The sequence below is a fragment of the Panthera leo genome, chromosome D1 (assembly GCF_018350215.1).
Source record: "Panthera leo isolate Ple1 chromosome D1, P.leo_Ple1_pat1.1, whole genome shotgun sequence".
NCBI classification, from domain to species: Eukaryota; Metazoa; Chordata; class Mammalia; order Carnivora; family Felidae; genus Panthera; species Panthera leo.
The window spans coordinates 4,512,363-4,533,572 of record NC_056688.1 but is presented as its reverse complement, the minus strand read 5'-3'; the positions used below and the strand labels follow the sequence as shown (position 1 = coordinate 4,533,572).

The 21,210-nt window shown below is 37.1% G+C and overlaps 2 long non-coding RNA genes across 5 annotated transcripts in view; one reads left to right on the top strand and one right to left on the bottom strand.

The window, feature by feature from the left end:
* The window catches only part of LOC122199995, a 195,042-nt gene that overhangs the window by 131,465 nt on the left and 42,367 nt on the right, over positions 1-21,210 (top strand). For all 3 annotated transcript variants that reach the window (XR_006193692.1, XR_006193693.1, XR_006193691.1), the window contains one exon: positions 12,426-12,463. This is a non-coding gene — a long non-coding RNA (uncharacterized LOC122199995). The remainder of the gene's footprint in view (positions 1-12,425; positions 12,464-21,210) is intronic.
* Positions 1,085-21,197, bottom strand: LOC122199994. Of its 2 annotated transcripts, XR_006193689.1 has the most exons (6): positions 21,097-21,197; positions 19,816-19,854; positions 19,309-19,455; positions 15,334-15,434; positions 13,507-13,608; positions 1,085-1,496 (listed from the first exon to the last, which is right to left on the bottom strand). It is a non-coding gene; the product is annotated as an uncharacterized LOC122199994 (long non-coding RNA). The 2 variants fall into 2 exon arrangements; XR_006193690.1 differs by lacking the exons at positions 1,085-1,496; positions 13,507-13,608 and adding an exon at positions 13,768-14,000.

The window sequence follows — 21,210 nt, the reverse complement described above, 5'->3', positions numbered from 1 at the left end:
GAGTGGCTCAGTCGCTTGAGCGTCTGACTCTTGCTTTCGGATCAGGTCATGATGTCATGATTTATGAGTTCAAGCGCCACATCAGGCTCTGTGCTGACAGTGCAGAGCCTGCTTTGGACTCTCCCCACCCCCCCTTTCCCTACCTACCCTGCTTGTGCGTTCTCTTTTTCAAAATAAATAAACTTTAAAAATTTTTTCTTAAAAAGAAAAAAGAAACTCCTAAGTTATTTTCCACAGTGATTGGACTCCTTTATGTTCCCGCCAATATTGTGAAAGAGTTCCAGTTTCTCCATATCCTCACTCTTGGAATGGTTACTTTTATCTTTTCAGCCATTCTAGAAAGTTTGTGGTAATTCATGGATCTGTGGGCTTCAAATTTGGAAACTCTTTAGTTTTATTTAAATCCTTCATATAATTTTGTTTTCAGTTACACGTATATTAGACTGCTTAGACTTTCTCCACGACTCACTGATTCTCTTTTAATTCTCTTCAGTGTTTTTTCTCTTTGTGTTTCATTTTGGATATTTTCTTTTGCTTTGTCCTCAAATCCGCTACTTTTTCTGCAATGCCAATTCATCCATTGATTTCACCCAGTAAATTTTTCAATTGAGACATGATAGTTATTATCCCTAAAAGTTTGATTTTCTTCCTTTTAAAATATACTTCCAGTTTCTACTCAGTGTTTCCTCTAGTTTCTTGAACATGTGTAATGTTTAAATGTCCTTTTCTAATATTTCCACCAGATACGTCTTTCCTTGGCCTTGGAAAGTTTCTTCACAAGGTTGTACTTGTAAGTTCTCACTGACGTCATTAGGAGAACCCTGTGGCTATCTATGGAGTGATCGCTCTCTGTGACTTCACCAATTCCAGTACTCTGCCCTGTGAGCTAGCTGCACTGGTTTCTTCAGACTTCTGTGTCCATAACTCTGGCAGTGTGTCCCAGGCTACCTTGGTTTCCCCCCCATGTCTTCCTGCAACCAGGCAAAAAAGCTCACTCAAGACTATAAAATTTATAGCATTTATAAAATTCTATACATAATGGGACAATTATAAAATTTATAGCATTTATTTTTCCTCTCTCAGCATAACTGCCTTTTTTTTTTGTCTGACATCTAGTGTATTGAAAGCCATTGATTCTCCTCATTTCCCAGTTTATTTAGTTGTTTCAGATGGAAGGGTAAATCCAGTCATGGTTACTTTATCTCAACCAGAAGTGAAGTCACTGTTTTTGGAAATTGATTATTTTGCCTTCTTAGATTTAGGTCTATTTTAGGCAAGAAAGCTAAGCAGTCCATTTTGCTCTCTGTGCCATATTCCTTAAATAATAGTCTTTTAGAAAGTGATGTTTGATGCTCCCTCCTCCTCCCCCCACAAGACAGGGTCCATATTTATTATATATTAGGAATTTCGAAAGATGTATGACTTATATTCTGCAGTGGAATTGCACATGTAAGGTAATTCAGAAGATCACATTCTGTGTTTTAAGTTCTCTGATCCTAGTAAGTAAAGAGAAAGAAAAAATGATGAATTAAAAATATTCCATGATGAAGGTATCCTTATACTATTAGACAAAATACAAAAGCACATATAAAGGCACATAACTATGACAGGATTCATCATCATAAAGTTTTAAGAGTCAACTAATGGGTTTCTTAAGCTCTGACAAACTATATCTTCTTGGAGGAGAATCAAGAAAACCATTCAGAAAACTTCCACAAATTCCCACCATTACGTCTACTCAACTGTCTGCTTCTATTCCCAGGGGCTCTGCCTTCTCTTCTGTTATCTTGGATGATCCTTAGGGAATGAAAGCACATCCCAAACTCTGTGCATCACTTTCTTTTCTATTCATAAACATTGCCTCAGAAATTCTTCTAATCTTCTGGATCGAGAATTTTTTATTCATATTTTTATCTTTTTCACCAACTTACAAACCTGCTTTTAATACTCCCACTTAAAAAAAAAAAATACTTCTTGGTAGTCACTTCTTGTTCATCTACAATGCCATGTCTCTCCTTCCTCATGCAGTCAAATTCCTTACTATCTCCAGTATCTTTCCTTGGTATTCTCTTGAGGCCCATTCTAATCTGGGTTTATCTGATTTGCTATTAAGGGGTGCCTGGGTGGCTTGGTCGGTTAAGCGTCCGACTTCGGCTCAGGTCATGATCTCACGGTCCGTGAGTTCAAGCCCCGCGTCGGGCTCTGTGCTGACAGCTCAGAGCCTGGAGCCTGTTTCAGATTCTGTGTCTCCCCTGTTCATGCTCTGTCTCTCTCTGTCTCAAAAATAAATAAACGTTAAAAAAAATTAAAAAAAAAAGAAAGTTATGAAATTATCTCTGTTTTGCTAAATACAAGTATAAGTTCTTAGTTCTCATGCTCCACGAACTAAAAACAATATTGCATAAAGTTGATTTCTAATCTCAAGAAAAACACAGCCAACCGAAAAAGCTGCCTTTGCCTGCTGAAACACAGTTCTCTATGCTTATCACTCTAGGTGGTCTTTTTTAGCTTGCTTTACCAGGGTCTTCTCTCTCCCAGCCTCTGTGGGCTCAACCTCAAGGTTCAGAAGTCTTGGTCTTTGGATCATTACTCTTACTATGCTCATTATATTAAAAATGTTTTGTTGTGACTCTGAATACATATTTTAAGCCCAGCACATTCATCTGGCCTCTTCTACCACCTCTTTTCTAGGATTCAGAGTATATTTTTAAATATAAAGCACAGGAAGACATAATAAAAACACTAAAATATCATTTTTTAGCTTTCTCTTATATTAGTTATATAGGATTATATGTATACATTATATATGTTTATATACATAAAATCTACCACTGAATTCTAAGTCTTCCTATCAGATGTTTGTGTATAGCTACCAGTTTTTTTTTTCTAATTATTTGTCTTTAAGTAATTAAAGCAATGATTTGAGCTAGACCAAACTTCTTCCAGGCTTTACTGCGTAGACAACGTCTTATCTACAACTTGTTATATTTTTACAAAGTTCACAAACAACATATTTCTTTCCCTCTTTTTTTGTGTGTTGCTACGTCTACTTTGATTTATTTAAAATTTTAGCTGAAAATTTTGTCTTGTTAATTGGCCTACATTTCAAAATGTTTTTCTTCCTTATTATGATTTCTTTCTGCACATAACTTTACCATACTATTAGAAAACCCACAGCGTAAATCAATTATCTCTTAAGTCTCGTATAAATGATGGCATGCCTAATGGTTTTTAAGCAGAACTTGCAAATCTGATCACTGATGCCAAATTTAAAACCTTGGCAACATGAGTCAGTGCTTTTAATTTTTAATTTTTTATTTTACTTTATTTTTTTAATCTTTTTTAAAATTTAAAAAAATAATTTATATCCAAATTAGTTAGCATATAGTGCAACAATGATTTCAGGAGTAGATTCCTTAATGCCCCCTTACCCATTAGCCCATCCCCCCTCCCACAACCCTTCCAGTAACCCTCTGTTTGTTCTCCATATCTGAGTCTCTTATGTTCTGTCCCCCTCCCTGTTTTTATATTACTTTTGTTTCCCTTCCCTTATGTTCATCTGTTTTGTCTTTTAAGGTCCTCATATGAGTTAAGCCATATGATACTTGTCTTTCTTTGACTAATTTCACTTAGCATAATACCCTCCAGTTCCATCCATGTAGTTGTAAATGGCAAGATTTCATTCTTTTTGATTGCTGAGTAATACTCCATTGTGTATGTATATATATATATATATATATATATATATATATATATATATATATATATATATATATATATATACCACATTTTCTTTATCCATTCATCCATCGATGGACATTTGGGCTTTTTCCATACTTTGGCTATTGTTGATAGTGCTGCTATAAACATGGGGGTGCATGTGTCCCCTCAAAACAGCACACCTGTATCCCGTGGATAAATACCTGGTAGCAATCTCTGGGTCATAGGGTAGTGCTATTTTTAATTTTTTGAGGAACCTCCATACTGTTTTCCAGTGGCCATATGGGATTATATCCCCACCAACAGCGCATGAAGTTTCCTTTTTTTCCACATCCTTGCCAACACAAGCTATTTCTTGTCTTGGTGGTACCAGCCATTCTGATAGGTGTAAGGTAATATGTCATTGTGGTTTTTATTTGCATTTCCCTGATGACTGGTGATGTTAAGCATCTTTTCATGTGCCTCTGGACCATCTGTAATGGCTCCTTTGGAAAAATGTCTCTTCAGCTCTTCTGCCCACTTTTAATAGAATTTGCTGGTTTTTTTCTTGGAGTTGTAGAAGTTCTTTAATTACTTTTCATATTAACCCTTTATTGGACATTTCATTAGCAAATATCTTCTCCCATATGATAGGTTGCCTTTTCATTTTGTTGTTGGTTTCCTTTACTGTGCAGAAGCTTTTTATTTAGGTTTATTTCCAGTAGTTTATTTTCACTTCTCCCCCCCTTGCCTCAGGAGACATAATCTAGAAAAATGTTGCTAAGGTTGATGTCCAAGAGATTACCGCCTATGTTTTCTTTTAGGAATTTTATGGTTTCAGGTGTTATATTTAAGTCTTTAATCCATTTTGAGTTTATTTTTGTGTATAGTGTAAGAAAATAATCCAGATTCATTCTTTTTCATGTATCTGTCCAATATTCCCTGCTCCATTTGTTGAAGATTCTGTCTTTTCCCCATTGATATTCATGCCTCCTTCATCATAGATTAATTGACAATATTGATGTGGGTTTATTTCTAGACTATCCTGTTCCATTGATCTCTGTGTAGATCTTTGTGCCAGTAACAAACTGTTTTGATTACTATAGCTTTGTAGAATATCTTGAAATCTGGGAATGCGATAACTCCAGGTTTGTTTTTTTTCTCAAGATTGTTTTGGCTAATCGAGGTCTTTTGTGGTTCCATAGAAATTGTAGAGTTATTTGTTGTAACTCTGTCAAAACTAGTGTTGGGGTTTGGTAGGGATTTCAGTGAAAGTATAGATTTCTTTGGGTAGTGTGAACATTTTAATAATACTCTTCATTTTTTTGAGCGGTGAATATCTTTGTATTTGTGTTGTCTTCAATTTCTTTTATCAGCGTCTTATAGCTTTAAAAGTATAGATCTTTCACCTCCTTAGTTAAATTTATTCCTAGGTTTTTTATTTTTTCTGCAATTGCATATGGAATTGTTTTCTTAATTTTCTGTTTCTGCTACTTTGTCATTAGTGTCAGAAATGCACCAGACTTCATTATTATAATTTTGTACCTGCAACATTATTAAATTCAATACTCAGATACAATAGATTTTTGTTGTTTTGAGTTTTCTATATACAGTATCATGCCATCTGCCAATAGTGACCATTTTACTTCTTCGCTACCAGTTAGATGTCTTTTATCAATCTTTTTCTTATCAGTACAGGTAGAACTTTTAGTACTATGGTGAATACGGTAAAAATGGACATCCTTGTCTTGTTCCTGAACTTAGAGGAAAAGATCTCAGTTTTTCACCAATTAAGATGATGTTTACAGGGCCAGTGGCGCAATGGATAACGCGTCTGATTACGGATCAGAAGATGATGTTTGCTCTGGGTTTTTCTATATGGCCCTTATTATGTTGAGGTATGTTCCCTGAAAACCCACTTTAAGAGTATTTATCATAAGTGTATGTTGTATTTTGTCAGTTTTTCTGTGCCTTGTGAGAGGATCATGTGATTTGTTTCCATTTTCTTATCTTTTTATGAGGGAAACTTTTTTTAAAGTTTATTTATTTTGAAAAAGATAGCACGTACATGTGAGCAAGTGGGGGAGGGGCAGAGAGAAAGAGAGAGAGAGAGAGAGAGAGAGAGATTGAGAAAGAGAATTCCAAGAAGTCTTCATGCTGTCAGCACAGAGCCTGCTGCAGGGCTTGATCTCATGAATCAAGAGATCATGACCTGAACCGAAATCAAGAGTCAGACACTTAACCAGATGCCCCTGTCCTTTCTCTTATTAATGATATTTCACATTGATTGATCTGCAAATGATGAAGCACACTTGCATTTCTACAATATATCCTATTTAATTGCGGTGAATGATTTTTTTAATGTATTGTTGAATTTCGTTTGCTAATATTTTGTTGAGGATTTTTGCATCTATCTTCATCAAAGATAGTGGCCTATACTTTTCTTGTTTTGTAATGTCATTGTCTGGTTTTAATATTAGGGTAATACTGGCCTTGTAGAATGAATTTAGAAGTTGTTCTTCCACTTCTATTATTTGAAATATATTGAAAAGTATAGGCATTAACTCTTCTTTAAATCATTGGTAGTATTCCTCTTTGAAGCCATCTGGTCCTGGACTTCTGTTTGCCAAGGGTTTTTGGATTACCAATTCAATATTGTTACTACTAATTGGTCTGTTCAAATTATATATTGGTGATTCAGTTTTGAAAAATGTATATTTCTAGGAATTTATCCACTACTTGGTTGTTCACTTTATTTGCATATAGTTTTTCATAATCTCTTATAATCCTTGATAGTACTGTAGTGTGGGTTGTTATTTCTCCTTTATTTGTGATTTTAATTTAGGATCTCTTATTTTCTTGATGAGTCTTGCTAATGATCAATTTTGTTTATCTTTTCAAAGAATGGGTTCTTGGTTTCATTATATTTCCTATTCTTTTTATAGTCATTATTTCCTTTATTTCTACTCTAATCCTTTATATTTCCTTCCTTCTACTGGCTTTGGGCTCTGTTTTTCCTTCCTTGATCCTTTAGGTATAAGGTTAGGTGGTTTAGTTGAAAATTTTCTTGTTTCATGAGAAAGCTCTATATTGCTAAAAAAATATATACCCAGTTGGGTTTATTTTGGTATATCCCAAAGATTTTGTACCTTTATGTTCTCATTTTCATTTGTCTCCGTGTAATTTTTGACTCTCTAATATCTTGGTTAACCTACTCATTGTTTAGTGGCATGTTGATTGTCCTCCGTATGTTTGTGTTTTTTCCATTTTTTTTCTTGAAATTGATTTCTAATTTCATCCTGTATGGTTAGAAAGGTGCTTGTTGTGGTTTCAATCTTAAATTTACTGAGACTTGTTTTGTGAGCTAACATGTGATTTATCCAAGAGAATGTTTCATGTGCACTAAAAAAGAATGTGCATTCTTTTGGTTTGGAATGGAATGTTCTGTACATAACCCTTAGGTCCATCTAGTCTAAGGTGTTGTTCAAAGCCACTGTTTCCTTATTAATTTTCTATCTGGATGGTCTAACCATAGATGTTAAGTAAGGTGTTAAAGTCCTCTATTATTACTGTTAGTCCTCTGTTATTACTGTTACAGTCAACTTCTCCCTTTATGTCTGTTAATGTTTGTTTTATGTATTTAAGTCCTTCAATGTTGGTTGCATAGTTATTTGTAATGTTATATCCTCTTGTTGGATTGTCCCCTTTATAATTATGCAGGTCCCTTCATTGTCTCTAACTAGAGACTTTGTTTTAAAGTCTATCTTGTCTGAGATAAGTATTACCACACCAAGTTTTTTTTTTTTCCCCTGATTTTCGTGGTATGTGTTTTTCTGAACTTTCACTGTCTATATGTGTCTTTAGCTCTGAAGTGAGTCTCTTGTAGGCAGCATATACATGTGTTTTGTTTTGTTTTGTTTTATTCATGCAGTCACCCTTTCTTTTCTTGGAGCAATTTAGTCCATTACATTGAAAGTAATTCTTCATAGGTGTGTACTTACTACCATGTTGTTAATTGCTTTCTGGTTGTTTTTGGTTTTAGTTCATCTCTGTTCCTTTCTGTGTCTTTTGTTCTGTTCCCTGGTGGTTTGATGCCTTTCTTTACTGTTGTTTTTGGATTCCTTTCCCTTTATATTTAGTATAACTTGTATATGTTTTTGATTTGACATTACCATGGAGTTCATATATAGCATTTTATGTTTGTAGTAGTCTATATTAAGCTGATGGTTGCTTAAGTTTGAATACATTCCAAAAGCACTAAATCTTTAGTCCCCCCCACAAACATTTTATGCATATGATTGCATATATTACATCTTTTTATTTTGTGTATCCCTTAACTAATTTTTGTAGATAAAACTGACTTTACTACTCTTGTGTTCTAACCTTCTTATTGACTTTATAATTGATTTAATCTACTACCTTTAATATATATATGTTTTTAACTGAAATTTTTTACCTTTCACAATTTTCTTCATAATTTTTTACCTCTTCTTTCCACTCAAGGAATTCCCTTTAACATCCTTGTATGACTGGTTTAGTGGTGATGAACTCCTTTAAATTTTATGCCTGGGAAACTCTTCATCTCTCTTTCCCATGTAAATGACAAATTTGCCAGGTAGACCGTTCATGGTTGTAGGATTTTCCTTTCAGCACTTTGAACATATGCTGCACTCTTCTGGCATGCAAATTTCTGATGGAAATTCAGCTGATAGACTCATGGGGTTTCCCTGATATGTAACTTTTTTCTCTTGTTGCTTTTAAAATTATCTCTTCATCATTACTTTGTTGCCATTTTAATTAAAATGTGTTTCACTGTGACCTTCCTTGGGTACTACTGCTTAGGGGCTCTCTATGACTCCTGGATATGGATGTCTGTGTTATTTTCCCCCAGATTAGGGAGTTTTTCAACTGTTATCTCCTCAGATAAATTTCCTGCCCCCTTCTCTTTCTCTTCTTCTAGGATGCCTATAATGCAAATGTTACTATGCTTGGTGATGTTGCTGAGTTCCCTTACCTATCCTCATTTTTCATTATTGTTTTTTCTTTTTGCTGTTTAACTTAGTTACTTTCCATTACTCTGTCTTCCAGATTGCTGATCTGTTCTCCATCCTCTAATCTGCTGTTGATTCCCTCTAGTAAATTTTTTATTTCATTTATTAAATTCTTCACTTCTGCCTAGATCTTGTTTGTATTTTTTATCTCTTTGTTCAAGTTCTGATTGAGTTTATCCACTCTTTTCTCAAACCCAGTGAGATCTTAATAATCATTACTTTAAATTCTTTATCAGGATGTTTTGCTTTTCTTCATATCATGTAGTTCTTTTACTGTGATTTTGTCTTGTTCTTTGATGTGTGACATATTCCTCTTACAACTTTATCTAATTCTCTGTGTGTGTTTCTTTGTATTAGATAGGTCAGATGTGTCTCCTGCTCTTGAGAATAGTGGTCTCCCATAAAAGAGGTTTTGCAGTGCCCTGTAGTGCAGTCTACCCTGGTCATCAGAATGAGGCGCCCAAGGAATGCCCATTGTGTGGCCTGCATGCACTCTACTGTTGTGGCTGAGCCATAATTGCCTTCAGCCCAGCCTGCTGCAGTGATCTGCTTTGCCTTCTGTGAGCAGATTAGACAAGATTTGTTGGAAGATCTGTATGAGATCACCAAGTAAGACTCTAGTTGGTAGAACCAGCAGTCAGCCTAGCTTGTATAATTAGCCTGTCTGCCACAGTTGCTGGAACACCAAAGGGTAGGGCTTATTTCATGCATGGTCAAATGAGAGGCTCTCCTTGGTGAGTGGGGCCAGTATTCAGAGTAGCTGTCCACAATTAGCTTCTGCCACAGATGCTGGGCACTGAAGGGCAGTAGCTGCTCCCTGTGCCACCAGCTAAGAGCCACGCTGCTGGAACTATGAGTGCACTGGTGTGTGGGGTTAACTGTCTACCTTCCCAGGTCAGGAGTCACTTTGCAATGGTGCTTATCCCTGCTGGGGCTGCCTTGAGGGTATGGTGGGGCAGAAGCCCTTTTAGAGGGATGCATGCCAACACAAGCATGTTGGGCAGGTCTGCAGTGCGAGAGCACTGTGGCAGGGCAGAACTGCCCCCTGGAAATGTCTGATTATCTAGGCTGGGGAGGGTGAGAGAAATGGCACCCATAACGCTATTGTCTCTAGAGAAAGTTCCTGAAGGTCCCTGTTCTACAGCACACATTCGGAGATGAGTCAGTAGATCTCCTTCACTTTATCCCAGATACTTTACAAACTGCTGCTTCTGGCTAGGTCTTGGGCTTTGAGGTATTTATTATGTTGACTCTTTAAGGGCATATATTCCAATTTCCTTTCACCCTCCAGCTCTCCCACAATTAAGCTCTGCTAATTTTATTTATTTATTTATTTATTTATTTATTTATTTATTTAGGAGGGCGGGTGGGCATGATTTGGGAAGAGGAGCAGAGGGAGAGAGAGAGAGAGAGAGAGAGAGAGAGGGAATCTTTTTTTTTTTTATTTTTATTTTTTTTTTTTTTAATTTTTTTTTTCAACGTTTTTTATTTATTTTTGGGACAGAGAGAGACAGAGCATGAATGGGGGAGGGGCAGAGAGAGAGGGAGACACAGAATCGGAAACAGGCTCCAGGCTCCGAGCCATCAGCCCAGAGCCTGACGCGGGGCTCGAACTCACAGACCGCGAGATCGTGACCTGGCTGAAGTCGGACGCTTAACCGACTGCGCCACCCAGGCGCCCCGAGAGAGAGAGGGAATCTTAAGCAGGCTCCATGCTCAGGGAGGAGCCTGACATGGGGCTCAATCCCATGACTCTGGGATAATGACCTGAGCTAAAATCAAGAATCAGATGCTCAACTAACTGAATCACCAAGGCACCCCAAGCTCTGCTGATTTTCAAAGCTCCTGAAGTTAAGCCCTGCTGTTTTTCAAAGCCAGATGTTATGGGGATTTATTTCCCCCAGTGTAGGTCTCCTGTGCCAGAGGTATCTTGTGTGAGATCTGAGTGTCTTGCTTCTTCTTGCTTGTAGTGTCCCTCTTAGCTGTGCTGGTCTCACCAGGGATTTGGTTCCCTGCCTATCTCTGTCCCTCCTAGCCTGAATGATGTGGCCTCCTCTTTAGGATTAACTGTACAGGTCTATTCTTTGAATCTTAATGTTGTTTTCAGAGTTACTTGCACAGGTCCAGGTGTTATCTCAGTGTCCATGGAGCAAGTGGAGCTTAGGATCCTCCTACTCCACAATCTTCCTGCCTCTCTTCCTCCATGTCTGGAGTCTTTTGTTCAATATTATGCTACTAATACTTACCCATACTGTTGAATTAAACTAGAATTTATTCATTTTCATTGCTGTATAACATACCCTGTAATGTACAACGTTTCCCCCCAATTACTATTGGTATACATTTGAATTATATATCCTGTTTGGTGCTATTACAACTGTTCATTCATATGTATTTTTGTTGGATAGAGTTACGACAAAAACATATGAGGCAAAGAATATGTGTATGTTTCAACTTTAGTAAATACTGCTAAAGACTTTTCCAAAGGACTTAAGCGATTTATATCCCTGTTCAGTAATGTATGAGAGTTGACTTATTCTATATTCTCATATACACTTGGCACTGCCAGTCTTTTTAGTTTTAGGCATATTGGTGGATGCATAGTGGATTGTCATTGTGGTGGTAATCTGCACTTTGATTATCAAGGAAGAAGTACATCTTTTCAGTGCTCATTTGTCATTTGGATGTGCTAATTTTTGAAGTTCCTCTTCAAGTTTTTTTTTTTGCAAATTTTTCAAATTATTTGACTTTTTCTATTGATTTATGGAAGTTCTCTATACATTTTAGAAATGAGCCCTTTATCAGATGTAATTGTTGAGTGTGGTCTGATTTGTGGATTTGCCTTTTTCTCTCTGTTAATGGAATCTATACTAATGAAATATTTCAGTTTTAATACAGTCAAATTAGGGGGGCTCCTGAGTGTCTCAGTCAGTTAAGCACTCAACTTCGGCTCAGGTCATGATTTCATGGTTCATGAGTTCAGTTCAAGCTCCACGTTGGTCTCTGTGCTGATAGCTCAAAGCCTGGAGCTTGCATTGGATTCTGTGTCTCCCTCTCTGCCCATCCTCTGTTCACACTCTGTCTCTCTCTGTCTCTCAAAAATGAATAAATATTAAAAAAAATTTTAATATAGTCAAATTAATGCTTTTTTGTCAAGATTAAAAATTCAAAATATAAAAATTATATTTTATACTTTACCCTTTATGTTTAGATTTAATTTCACATGGAATGTGTTTCATTATGAGCTAGAATTCAGATTTCCACTTCCTCACTGATACCTCATTATTCCAGCACTATTTTCTGAACAGTCTTTACTTCTAATCCTAATTTTTATAATCCAAATGTCTATATGTGTGTGGACCTATTTCTAGAATCTCCTTTCTAAATCATTGGCTTATTGTTTACCTTTAGATAAAAAGCATATGACTTAATGTAGTTCAGTATATGTGCTGCCGAAGCGAGGACTTACTTAATGTAGTTTATAATACGTTTTCATATATGGCATCATATGTCTTCCATATGTGCTCATCTTCACCAAGATTGTCTTAGTTATTGGGGAACTTTTGGTTTATGTATACATTATAGAAATAGCTTGCCAATTTAAACACACACATACACACACACACCCGGAATTTTGAAAAAAATCATAGTCTCGTATTTTTTTCTTTTTTTTAGGTTTTGATATCAAGATCAAACAGATGACATACATTTTGGTAAGTGTTCCAATCTTACTCTCTAGAAAATTTTTATAACAGTGATGTTATCATTTCTTTAACCATTAGTTATAAATCATGAAACATTTATAAGAAAGCATCTGAGCATGTAGTTTTCTTTTGGGGATGGTTTTGAGTGATGAATACAATTTATTTCATAGATATAGGACTGGTATGTTTTTCTTGGGGGACACATTTGGTGATTTGTGATTTTCTAGGATTTTGTCCATTCCATCCATATATAGCCAGAAAGTTTTTCTCTTTATCCTTACAGTATTATTGTTAATTCCTCTACTTCTTATCTTTATTATTTTTTCTTTTTATTTTTTTGAGTTAATTTTCTGTTGTTTTCCCAATTTTTTGAAATGGATGCTTAAATAATTGTCATTTATAGCATATACATTAACATCTATAAATATCTCTCTGAGCATGGATTTAGATATATATCACGTGTTTTCAGATGTGTTGTTTTCATTATGATTCAGTTCCAAAGATTTTTTGATAGTCATTTGTAATTTCTTCATTGGACCATGAGTTATTTAAAAGTGTATTTTAAAATTTCCAAATATTATAGAATTTTCTAGATTTTTCAATTATATCTAACATCATTCCATTCTAAAGTGGTCAGAGAACATATCTGGTATGTTTTGAATTTTCCTAAATCTGTTGAGACTAACCACCTTTTATGTTGTCAATGTAGTAAATGTGCACTTAAAAAGAGTGAGTGTTCTAGAGATTTATATACAGAGATGTATATAGTAAATTAGGTCAATTTTGTAAATATAGTGTTCCATTGTTCTGTAGTCTTGGTGGCTTTTTTTGTTTTCTTGGTTTATTAGTTATGAAGAGAAATGTACTAGTCTTCCAGTACAAGTGTTGTATATTTCTCCTTGTGTTATTTAATTTTTCCTCTGATCACTTATTTGTTTTATTATAAACTTCATCATAAATTAGCACCTTAAAGTATATTTAAAAATCAAATATGTTATAAAGCAGATCTCTTCATTTCAATCTTTTATCATTCAAGCATAGTTATACTGTACTTGTATCTTGATTGACACAGTGTGATGGACGGAAGTGACCATTTTCCTGCTCCTGCCCAGTGGAGGCTCACAGTTGTATTTAATAGACACTAATCCAGAGATCTGCAAGTTAGAAAAGACTAGATTCAGGGTCACTGCTGGGGGGCTGGCACTGGTGAATAACAGTCAAGAGTTCAGGTTTTACTGTTCAGTCCATGCACCAAAATGGCTATAGTACCACCACTGATCCATTGGCCATGGGTCAACAATAAATAAAGTATCTCAGTGAAAATAATCAGTTTACTTAGGCTGCCCCTGCAATATTGAAATGTAAATTAGCAACAAAACATTCAGAATTATTAGGCATGAAGAAAAATCTTAAATATTGGGCGTAATTAAGTGAGCTCCTCAAAGACAGAAACTATGCCTTATGGATTATTTCAGTCTTAGGGCTGAGCCTTCTTCTTGGCATTTGGTGACAGCCCATAAATATTTGTTCAAGGAACTTGTTGGTCCTGCTTGAACAGAGAAGAAAGAACAGTAAGTCACATTTCAGTGAGCCTGGAAAACCATGACAGCACAGGTGGGTCTCTAAGGCTTCAGCAATCTCAAGAAATAACACATTTTCTCTAGCAAAATACAAAAACCAAAAGACAGGTAAAGCTACCTACACCAGGATAATCTCTACAATGACTGCTACCTTCCTGTGTTTTAGATCATTGGAGGAAAAGGTTACATTCATCAGCCCTGGAAATTGGATCACCCAGCCCAAGTTAAATCTGGGCAGCTTAATGATTCTTCTTTCTTTCTCTTCCTCTTCTCTTGGTATGCAAACTTAAAACAGCAGCATCCCTTCTCAAGAATGACTAATGAAGTTTCAAAGGAGAAAAGATATATTTAACTGAGAGTCCCATGATTAGTCTCCGTGTAGTATATTTTCAGAGATAATTATTTTAAAAGTAATTCACCCTTTATAAAAAAGCACCCTGATCATGTAACGTCAGTCCTTCAGAAGACAGCAGTCTAGGGGCGCCTGGGTGGCTCAGTCGGTTAAGCATCCGACTTCAGCTCAGGTCACGATCTCACGGTCTGTGAGTTCGAGCCCCACGTCGGGCTCTGGGCTGATGGCTCAGAGCCTGGAGCCTGCTTCCAATTCTGTGTCTCCCTCTCTCTCTGCCCCTCCCCCGTTCATGCTCTGTCTCTCTCTGTCTCAAAAATAAAATAAACGTTAAAAAAAAATTAAAAAAAAAAAAAGAAGAGAGCAGTCTAAACACAAATGGGTTAAAGAAACAGGTGTCCTTGTACTTGTACATTGAGCCATTTACATAAAATTTGTGAGGCAGATGCATCTTACACTCAACGATATTACTGTTGCCTTGCCTCCTGCCCTCCTCTCTTTCTTATCTCCTCCATCCTCCTAAGCCATCTCCTCTCTCCCTCATTCTCTCCCTTCCTCCCTCCTCCACTCCTGCCTTCCCTTTATACTAAATTCTAAATAAACCGTTCTTCCACACACCCCAACCCTGACTCCACAACACACACTATTCACTGCTTTGTGTTCTTGTTCTTTTCTTTGTCAAAACTAATTTAGTCATACTGGTTTAAACTACCTATTGTATCTTTACTTTGTTTGACTTTTCAAGGTAATATTTATACATTAACAAGGGCTTTTATTTGAATAAATCCAAAACAGAGAAGTCTTAATCTAGTAAGACATGATAATGCTATAGTGACAAGGTTGAACTTTTGTATACTGGAGAAAGAGGAGAAATATATTTATCAGATTGCTACACATGAGGCAAATGGGTGGAGAGAATAAAATAATGCCAGTTGTTTTGTTCATATTACCTCAACCATTTGAGTGACAGAGACCTCAATGGCATAGTTTGTTCAGAGAGGCATGAAATTCCATGAAGTTAGCTTTCTTGCAGACAGTGTCTTAGGATTGCCTGGGGGTCCAAAAGAACAGTCAGTGTCTAACACTAGTATTTATTGCCATTTTCATACACATATGTCTCATTCATTTGACTCAACTGGAATATTTTCTTTCAATCCTTGGATCCATAGATTGATTGAGTCTTAGATTCCTCTTTTATAAAATAGGAACAACAATTATTTTAAAGAGTCACTGTGAAATTTAAGTAGAAAAATAGGTCTAAAGTATCTAACATAACGGAGTGCATAGAAGACGCTCTGGTAATGGAAGTATTTTATCACCCTCTAATCCTTCAAAGTGGTCTCTGGGGTGCCTGGGTGGCTCAGTCAGTTAAGCATCCAATTCTTGATTTCAGCTCAGGTCATTATCTCACAGTCATGGGATTGAGCCCCATGTTGGGCTCTGCACTGAGTGCAGAGCCTGCTTAGGATTTTCTCCCCCTTTCTCTCTCTCCCTCCCTCCCCCCCCCGTCTCAAAATCAATAATCATTAAAAAAAACAAAGCAATCTTTCTCAACTATGATCACCATAATACTTGCATCACTGTCTTTCTGCCTGATTTTCTTTCTTGAATTCTGTCAAAATAATTTTTTAAAAAAAGTAGACCACTTGTATAATGGGACCCTTGAACTGGAGGAGAGTAAATTTTCTCCTATCTCCTCTGTATTCTTTGGAACTTCTGGGGAGACAAGTAAAGAAATCATGTATAGCTTTGACAGCATAGACTACGTGAAATGAAGAGAACTTCCCTTAGCTATTTAATATTTGGGGACTTCATGACAAAATGCAGCATCCCCTGGGTACACAAGGTAATTTTTCTGTAGCCCTTTTACAGCCCAGAGGATGGAAATCCAATATGGAGGTCCACCTATTGACATCTGTAAATTTGGTCATGATCTTTCAGCAGAAATAATGACCTGGAGATAATTGCCTTTTAAGTAAAAAGTCAACCAGGTGGCCAAATACTTTCATAGACCAAGACAGATGTCATTCACCCTATTTCAAAGCACTTCCTACAATCATTTACTTTTTTTTTTTTTTAAGCCACTAGAGGACACAAATCAAAGAATAGGAATCGCTATGACCTTTCTTCAAAACTCACCTTTCAGGGAAACACCAACTGCTTCCTTTGGTTTATAATTGTCACATCTTTGTTTGGCATCTGGCCACTACTAAATCTAGATGATCTGCTTCTGAATGAGCTGTATCCCACCCAACAGATGGTCTTGAATCTGGGCACTGTATGTTCACAGTTTTGGACCAACTTCTAGTCTAAGTACTGCCACACGACAGAGATGTGAGTTTGGCTTACTTCTATTAGGGCAAAGATTTACACTGAAAAATTTGCTGAGTGGAAACTGCTTGTAATATGAATATTTAAGTCAGTCTTCCCTTGCTGCTGTGAGTCAAATACCAAGCCAGTAGAGCCCGAGACTCCACTGATTTCCCAGAACCCTTGCTCTTGCTTCCTGTCACCCAATTCCATTGCAATAACAAGTCCTGTCAAATTTACTTTCCAAAATACATATTTAGTACACTCATATCTGCCCATCTCCACTCTCTGTCCCAACTACTGTGTTTTCTACTTTGGTCTACTTTCATGTCACTTAACTGACCATCTACGGTCTACTCCTGGCCCCCTCAACACATCTCCTGTGCACAGAAGCAAGTAATCTCTTAACACAGAAGTGGGATCATAGCATTGCTGAACCTTACCACCCTTTAATGATTTCTTTCATGCCTCTCCAAACTTACTATCATTTTCTCCTTCATTGGAATGTAAGTTCCATGAGAGCAGAGACTATATCTGTCTTGTTCACAGCTGAATTCTAGAATCCAAAATTAATTAATGGAGTCACCATAACTGGAATCCAGCCTTCTAACTGACTCAACATAACCTCAGTAGAGTGGACTCCTAGCCAATTCAGCAAACCTTTTTCCAGATAAGACTGTTAGGGCTGGGTCCTGGAAGCCTGGGTACAAGAACAGTGGTGGCATTGCCCCTACCCAATTTCTACACCGTGACAGGTGATGGGAGAGTTAAGACAATGTCTAAAGCATTTTAGGCTAGACACAACCTAAAAATGAGTCAACAAATCAAACAGGCATAGACAAAGAACAGGAACGGGTGGTGGTTGGGGGGGATTAAGATGAAGAACAAAGGAGATCTGAAAAAACACCTTTTGAATCAGATGCTGGAAAACAGGGACTTGAGAAATTCCTCATCCTAAGTGTAAGATAGAATCTTAGTCTTTAATACTCATGGCATGACCCTGCTGGGAATAAGTAAATTGTCGGAGAGGCAGGCTGCACACAAGTTTTCAACCCTCACCATCTTTAAATGTACACAGTACAGGGGCACCTGGGTGGCTCAGTCGGTTAAGCGGCCGACTTCGGCTCAGGTCATGATTTCGCGGTCCGTGAGTTCAAGCCCCGCGTCGGGCTCTGTGCTGATAGCTCAGAGCCTGGAGCCTGTTTCAGATGCTGTGTCTCCCTCTCTCTGACCCTCCCCCATTCGTGCTCTGTCTCTCTCTGTCTCAAAAATGAATAAATGTTAAAAAAAAATGTACACAGTACACTTCACAATATACTTAGTTTTTCTCATTTGCTTATTCATTCATTCGTCATACAATATTGAGAATTTATGAATAGCTTTGGAAACATTAAATACATTGAAATGCAGCTTATTTCAAAATGTAATGCTATCCAACTTTAACCAACTAGACTGATTTTCCCATTTCTAATACTACTCCTTCTTCTGTTACTTGTCCTCAGGATTCAGTAATAGTCTCCTTGTCATCTTGGGTTTTCTAAAATTCCCCCTGGTTTCCCCTTATATAAGATTCTTTTGCATGTACAATGGCCTCACATCTTTCAAGTCTTGAAGGGTGGGTATATGTAATATTTTTAGATTGTGCATGCCTGAAAAACTGGCACACTTTGTTAAATCTGTTGTGTTTTCCTCATATAATTTAGGTATGGACATTTAGTGTATGATAAATGCTTGGCAAATATTTCACATCTATTTGCTGCTTAGTATGGTCACGATTCCCAGGTTGAGTTATTCCTCTTATTCTCTAGTTAATTTGGATATATGAGAAGACCTTTCTCAGCAGTTTCAGACTTGTACTGCATCTCTCTGGCAGCCAGAATCCATTCTATTGCTCTCTCAACTGGTTCCTATAATATCTTTTTGGTATCCTAAGCCGGAGCAGATTTATGTTTCTAGCCTTTGCTTATGGCCAACATGAATCCTTTAGTGTAACCGATCCAGGAATTCACAAACATTACAAGTAAATACATTTTAAGTATAGACACACATATTCACTTAGAGAACACTGTGAAAACTGCACTTTTTTAAAGTTTGCTGTACTTTGTTTTTTCATTCTAGAAGTAACAGGTAGAAATTAAAAATTTTGGCCAGAGCAAGGGAAATCTTTATAATTCCAGCTCCACAATAAGCTTTGCATTGGGAAATATGATTGCATTTTTGTCCGTTTCTCCCTATATTTTTTTATCTATTCACTTTGGAGCCTTTTTCTTTTTCTACTTCATATGGAAATCTTTCATGACATACTTATCAGTTGCCTCATACTCTTTGTTATCTTCTTTGCTTTATGTCTGTCGACTTCCCTTGAGAAATTTAATAAAACAAAAGGGAGGTGCAAGGTACTGAATATTGTATCAGGAACAATGTTCTGTTTTGTACATCCTTCAATTATTTTTAATATTTCTGTGAGCCATATGTATACTCTGTTAATAATATTGGAGTCAGCAATTCATGTGCAGAGGCAGTGATGCAAACAAGGGCTCACTTTTATTTTGGCTTGTGTTAGTGCCTTCCTGGTCCTAGAGGTCCATTGTTTGGTCACTCACACAAACACACACCTGCAGGATGTGGCTCTGTGGGGGTGGTCAGGAGAGGCACATCAATCTCAGAAGAGAAGGGAAGGGAGGGCAGACAAGGCAGGATGAAAGCAAGTCTCAAGTGGAGTCCTCTTCAAGTTCAATTGCTTTTGCAGCTTTTTTCTTGCCCTTTGTACAGAGTTGGAAGTGTGACATTTTGAAGTTAGTTTTTATAGAAACAAATGTCAGGAGAGGTGAGTCATTCTAATATCTCTAAAAATAAATCCAGGTTGTCAAAGAAATCAAAACTTTGTTCTCAAGTTTAGCCTGCAAGAGAGCAAGAGTCTTCCCACCCTGTGGGTTGTGCAGCTGCTTGAGGTAATCCCAGAATTTGAGGGCAGCACAGGGCTGCAAAGGTTGAAAATAGGTAGTAGAAAGAGCTTGGGAGTTGGTCTTTATTTAACTGGAACGTAGCCCTCAGGAAATGTACTATATTGAGAAGAAGAGAAAGGATTTGACTGTTTCAAATGAGGGCTAAGACAGGCTTACCTCCATTGTTCAGATTTGAAGTGTAGCTTTATCAGCAGCCTAGAAAGTTAACATGTGATAATAAGCATCCATAGTGGAATGAATCAAGAGGGAGAAAAAAAATCTCCAAACCCCTCAGGGGGAAGTTTAGGATCCTAGGCTAGGCCCAGCATGTGCCCTAATGTAGATACATCAGTGTCAAAAGGAAATGAAAATTGAGTTCCAACTTCAGGGTCAGTAAAGCTGTCTGTGTTTGGTTTTCTCCCATGTTCCTTCTCTGTAGCCCTCTCTCCCATTTCAACAGCCATCCAGTATCCTTTGGCTTACTTGTACAGGGCTGGCCAAAGAATAAGTGAATATTTTGTCCTGCCCATTCTCTTGAGAATAGAAAGTGATCACATTTTGTTGTTGTTGGTTTATGTGTCCTAATGAGAACATCCCTGCATTGTGCTAGGGATTAGTGTTGGGATGCAGAGCAAGAAAAAGTCTGTATGATGGAGCTTCCACTGCATTGTGAAAACCAAACAGTAACCATACAAACAGTAAGTAAATAGTATAACTGATGTGGGGTCATTGAGCACAAGGGTCAACAAAGAATTCTTGAGACATTTTACAGTGCAAAAAGGTGTTTTATATTATAGCCCAGGAACAGGACCACTCAGTGGCAGAAAGAGCCACTCTGTGATTGTGAAACGTAACTGATAATATATTTTTAAGTTGGGGATGGGGAGTTGGTTAGAGATTACAGAAGTCTCCAAAGGGATTTCCTTATGTTAAAGAAAATTTAAAGGATCCTGGAGGCCTGGCTATTGTCAAGCTGAGGTTGCTTTTAGTCTCTAGTAAAGCATTAACATTGAGGCAGTTGTGAGTTCTTTGAGGGATGTCACACGCTGCATATCTCAGGGACTTATCAATGAGCTGCAAGTTTTAAGGAAATTTAATTTTATCTACATTTCTCTTGCCTTTGTTCTCTTCATCATTTTCCCCCTGACCTTTAAATCTTTAAGATTGCTTAGGGTGGAAGGTCTTCTCTTCTATATCTTCTTCCTGCTGAATAGGGGCATAGGGATGTCTCTGCCTATGGGTGGACATTGGTCAGTTGGGGAATTTATATACTGGAGTAACCAAAGGCAGAGGCAGCCCAGTACAAGGTAGACAATATATATGAATTTCCTTGAGTAGAAAGGATCATCTGTCAGCCGGAAGTTGTGGCAGTGAAGGAGTCTCAGCACCAGGCAGAGAAACATCAGAAAACACAACAAAATAAGATTAATATTAGAAAAAGAAGCCCAATAAAAAGACCTGATACTTGTCCAAAATCCTCTTCCAGTCCAGGAGTTTACAGATCGAGGTCGTTTAAAACACCAATCTGTATCTTTTAGCAATCGTGTTTACATTTTTGTGATAATCTGCAAC